Raw genomic sequence first — 5,891 nt, forward strand, 5'->3', positions numbered from 1 at the left:
TTAACACCATTTGTAACAGCATCCTCTGAATTCCATTGTAGCCTGTCTTAAATGAATGTTGTACTGTGGCTGAATGTGGAGCATATCCAAGTGGTAAGACAGACTAAATAGGCAGTGAGCTACTGTTGATATAATGCAGGAGAAAGGCCAGTAGACAAGATAATCAGGCGATCACATTCAGTCCTGTGAATTAATCAAACCCAAGTCACTGTCATTTGTCACTGGCTTCTTTGAAACTGTCATTTAGGCTAAGCCTTTGTAAAGCTCCGGGGCTGCAATGTAACACGGGGGGGAAATGAATGTCTCAAAAACATGGGGAGTCCATGTGGTTTGAAACGGTTCTCTACACAATCTATTATAGTGCCTTTATGTCAATCACAGCTATTTATTTTTCTTTCTTTTGATTATTACACAGTAATTAATAACGGTGTATACGAACTAAAACACCTGTTAAAAATTATTTTTCTCACATCAAGTTAATTTTTTTTCTTCATCTAAATATTTGTAGCCTCCCTTTTATGGTCACATTATGACATTGTTAGATTTTGTGTGGGGGTGGGGTTGTAATGTGTTCATGGATAACCCCTACACACACGTTTTATACACGCGTTTTATTTATCTCTCATTTTGTGCAGTAGAGCTTCTTGGCTTTGCTCTTTTTGATACAGTTGGTTTGTCTGTGGTTTGGAAACTAAAAACATTGTATTGAGAGTTGACTTATTGTATGTGTTCCATGTATCATAGCTGAAGACACTAAATGGAAGACACTCACAACATAAAGTTGGTATTTATTTGAAAAAAAAAACGGTCCTTGACAATGGATAACCCATTTGAGTTCAAATGTATTGATTGTCTACAAAGTGTGTGGAGTATAAGTAAGGTTGGTATTTTAGAAATTACGTCTCACTTATAGATTTTCTTTTCCAGACTTATGTCTGACTGTTCTTTACTCAGTTACCTTTATATTCTAGCCGACTGAGAGAGCCACTGAAATCTAAATGTATTGATTGCTTTGAAATGTGTCTTGAAGTTGTGAAACTGTGAGTGCCATATGGTTAGTGGAGCTAACTTTGTTGGACATGGGTTAAGCAGAGGAGTTAACACATTTTGTCCTTTTTCTGTAACAGTATGCTGTGCATGAAATGGGTACAAATCTAAATGGGATTTGGATTTTCCTTTGTATTTCACTTCCAATGTCAAGGTGATTAATTTTTAAATGGCAAATTTTGTAATGCATTGAGATTTTCTATTGTAAAACAACTAATCCTTGAAATGCTATTTGCACTTTCATAGTCTATACTTGATACATTCCCTCTTTATATGAAAGAAAAAAAGTTTGATGTGTGATGCCAATAAACTGTGTTGAGTTTTACTTTCTCTTCAAGTTTTTATTTATTGGTTAGTGTTACAGGGTGATATATGATTGATTCTCTGGAGCCCCTGTTCCCTAGTAGTTTTCCCTCCGTTCTCACGGGTGGGTGTTAGTGTGTGTGTGTGACTTTTGTTTTAAGAAGTGTCTTATGAGCTGAGGCTGTTTGGATCTGGCCTCCACACCACCGACTGAGGGGCTGTCAAACGCCCCGGCCTGATAGCAGGTGAGCTGCTCCCATTCAGTTTGGGACTCTTGTTCGATGTTTCTGTGCAAAGACGTTCTGTGTTGTTGTGGCAGGGTTGGATGGACTAGACACGAGCTTGATCCTATTTTGAGAGTCAGTTACAAATTATGACATTTCAGTAGGGCATATTGGGCATATAAATACAAAACTACAGTACAGTATAGTGTCTGACCGCTATTCTGGAATATCCTCAAATAAGTGGATATTGTTTCCAATTCCAATGTTCTGCTTGTATTTGAATCTTTTCATTTCCAGAAAATGGTTATAATGTAAAATACAAGCGCAGTTTCGCAATAGCAGCCACATATACAAATTTCAGAAATGCAGGTTGGCAGGGGCATTTCAAATTGCCCCTCCATGCTTCTTTTAGCCAATTGACATGAACACACAGACACCCAGTTCATAAATGCTGCAATACTCTAAATGTAAAGGCTTCTGTCAATGGGCCATAGGCTCAATCACCTTTGTGTTAACGCAGTTGTGATAGATACTGACATAACATATACATACATCTATTTACATGAAAATCTGAGATTATCACTTTCATTAAAAACAAACAAAAAGAAATGCAATTTCTATAGCCTACTTGCATAAGCACTTTCAATGACCCATGTCTATTTCCTTTTCTATTTTCCCTCCCAAATTCACAAAATTTTATTTTAAATTTTTCAATAGCACAGTATACAGCGTTGTGCCGAGTCAGGCGGCAATGGCATATAAATACAGTCAAACCAGAACTACATTCAATAATACAATCAGTTACCAGGTAAGCGTACACAGATAGGGACAAAGTGTATTTATTGAGATTTGTTCAGGAAGTAACACTGGGCCCAGCAAAACCATGATGGCGGCGAAAACCTCTACCTTTCCCACCTTATTGGCTCATTCTCTTTCAATGGAAACATGTTCGAGCCCCATCTCAGAATTAGGCCCCTTTTCACAGCAACCACTTTGAGGTGGTAACGCAGGATGTAAAGCTGGCGTCTCCTCTTGATTGCACTGACAAATCACCCCACCTGAATCTCATCAAGCACTTAACACACCTGGAACCTACTCACACAGCCAATCAGGAGAACAAATAGAAATAACCAGTAAGTATTCAATGGGTTCAACGTCTCAGCCTTGTGAGGTGTTTTATTCTTGTGGAAAAAGTGTCTGTGTTTGCATGGGGCAATCAAATAAAGGTGTGTGCGTGCAATAGTTACATCACATTGCAACAGCAGGGCCCCTCTGTGCAGAGGACCCCACCCCCCCCGGGGGTGGGCTAGAAGCCATATCCCATCCTCTTCTCCCCCCAACCAGCCATTATGTTGGAGCTTTAGGAGTAGACGGCCATTTCTGTTTAAGTGAAGATGCTGTCTTCTTCCAGTTTTCCTCCTTAGGTAGGCTTTAACTTCCTAGTTAGTAAAGCTAATGCTCCAACTCAAGCATCTGCTTCATCTTATTTAGAACTCCGAATTCAGATTGTGGACAAGAATTCTGAGTTCTAAATAACAAATAAGATGAAGCTGAGCTGCTTGAGTTGGAGGGTTGGCTTCAGAGTAGGCCTGTGCCAAAAATACTCACTAGGAATTGAAAGCTTACCTAAAGAAAAGAGAAAACCAAAAAACAGCATCTTACCTTAAACGGCAGCCTGCTCCTGCAGCTCCAACAAAAATGTGGCTGGTTGAGAGTAGAGTAGGATGGGATACGGCCCCTGAACGCACCTGTGTCTGCTTATTGCTCTCTTTTAAAGGCCCAACACCGACCAATCACCCGCTGGCACCTGGCCCAATGGCATCAAGCACTCACAAACACACCTGGAACCTACTCACACAGCCAATCAGGCAATCAGGAGGGAAAATCAACCAGCTGGTGGAATTAACAAATAGATGCAACCGAACCAACACAACACAATCCATTACATACACTGGTTAAAAAAAATCCATCCCAGTAGATGTAATGTAAACTATATGGCAATAATAATAATAATAAAAGCAACATTTTATACCAAATACAACAAGTCTAATTGTCACATTTCAAAATCATTCAGACTGACAAGACACTCATATCTGATCAATAAGACTTATTTTTAAGAAAGCAAGCACATCTTTTGTGGCTGGTTCAAATGATTTTGCATCTGTACAAAACATGCAACGCCGTGGTTCAATTGAGGAATCTGAGGTAAAGTTGGTTTATAAATAGCAGGTGTTCAATTCACAGTTTTCAACCAAAGTGATGCTTCATCTTAAAATAATCTAGCTTTCGGGTAAACTAGTAATTCAATGTACTAATTCAAAGTACATTGGTGCTACAGGTAGCTTGCATTGAAGTGAAAGCTAGATTTTCTAAGATCTACAATTTGATCAAATGTTGAACTTCTCCTCATGTTGATTCCATTCACATTCCTCACTCAGCACTTTTCCATAAATTCTGCATATGCCCTTTCAAAACATCAGCAGTAAACCAGACCAATGAGGATGGACTTGGAACAGCAAGGTAATCCCAATCCCTTAAGTGGAGTCCATTGTCTACCTTTTACATCCACACAAATCAAATCACATACAGGCTAGACTGCCTAAAAAATAAAAAATTAAGACTAGCCTTGCCTCATCAGGTGGCTGAGAAGCAATGCTCTTACAAAATTCAGGAACTAGCAATTAAATATTTAAACAGAAATCAATTCACAGTTGGTACAACACAAATACAATCTATAAAATAAGGAAGATATTGCATTAAGGCTGCAACAGCTGCATAACTGTAATGCCCTGTGTTTATGATATGCATCGATAGGCTACTGAGTATAAACTGTTGGCATAAAGAGGGGTTTATGCTGTATTGGATTCAGCATGAGTTGTATTAGTACTTAGGAGAATGATAAATATATGCAATCTATATATAAAATTCTTAAAACTTAACAGGGAGCTACTCCCAAACTATGAAGTCCATGTGTTAAACTCTGGGAACGCCAATGACTCCTGGACAAATCTCATTCAAGCAGCAGCAAAGGATAAGGTGTCTCCTTAGTGCTCCAGCTCTTTGTCTCCAGAGCCGTTTTCACACATGCGCTTTATACCGGGAAATGACCAGAAAGCGGTGTAATGCCTTCATGTGTGAAAGTTGTTTTCCGGTATAAGCGCGCCCCCGTCATCGCGGACATTTGACCACTTCTAACCTTGTGATAAGACCGGTATGCCGCGATAGGGGACATAAGTGTGAAACGGGTCCAGGTGAGAAGATTACTGGCCATGAGAGACAGCTGCAACACTGGCATCACAGCATGAGAAACTACGGTACACAGTTAGTCATTTCTGATACTGTGTGGATAATCCTGTCAAAACAGAGGCTAAAATCGGTTAGAGAACGTGTGCAATTCAATTTGCATGTCTTACTTAAACTTAAAATGTGATGTTTTATGACTCCAAGTAGAGTCCTGGAACTGGCAAAAAAAAAGAAATGGGGGATATGTTGTTCACACTGTAAATAACGTATTTTCTGTTACGTCGCGGTTCATTATGGTTGTTATATAATTATGAGAACATGAATTAGCTATGTAAGCACATCTGAGGTTCGTTACATAGCTAATTCATGTTCTCATAATTATATAACAACCATAATGAACCGCGACGTGACAGAAAATACGTTATTTACAGTGTGAACGACATATGCCCCATTTACGCCTGTTTTGGCCAGTTCCAGGACTCTACTTGGATCTGAATATCTTCTAGGGGGATCAGAATGAAACCAAAGTTATTTGGGTGAGTAAAACATATTTTAAGCTGGAAATAAGGTCTGGGGTGTAAAAAACAGGAATTCTCCTTTAACACATTGAGTGCCAGCCATTTTTTCAATCCTGTAGGTAAATTGTGCCAGGTTTTTTTTTGAGGATTCTGGCTCATTTTACAAGAGCCGAGGATTATTTTCTGTTAAGAATTCGTGAACACCAATCATCTAAAAATAACTAATAGAATGTGTGCTTTCTCTGTCTAAAAGAGTTAGTTTGCAGAGTTAGTAGTTATGTAGATATTAGCCGTTGAGTACAGCATGGTTTCAGAGATTTTCAGAGAGTTTGGAGATAAATGGATTTTTAGAACCACCTCACGTGCCTGTGATTATGGGTGCCCTTGTCTCCCACTCTGTGCGCTCTCTCTCTCTCTCTCTCTCTCTCTCTCTCTCTCTCTCTCTCTCTCTCTCTCTCTCTCTCTCTCTCTCTCCTCTCTCTCTCTCTCTCTCCTCTCTCTCTCTCTCTCTTCTCCTCTCTCTCTCTCTCTCTCTCTCTCCTCTCTCTCTCTCTCT

Source organism: Poromitra crassiceps, assembly GCF_964638095.1.
Source record: "Poromitra crassiceps genome assembly, chromosome: 30".
In the NCBI taxonomy this organism is placed as follows: domain Eukaryota; kingdom Metazoa; phylum Chordata; class Actinopteri; order Beryciformes; family Melamphaidae; genus Poromitra; species Poromitra crassiceps.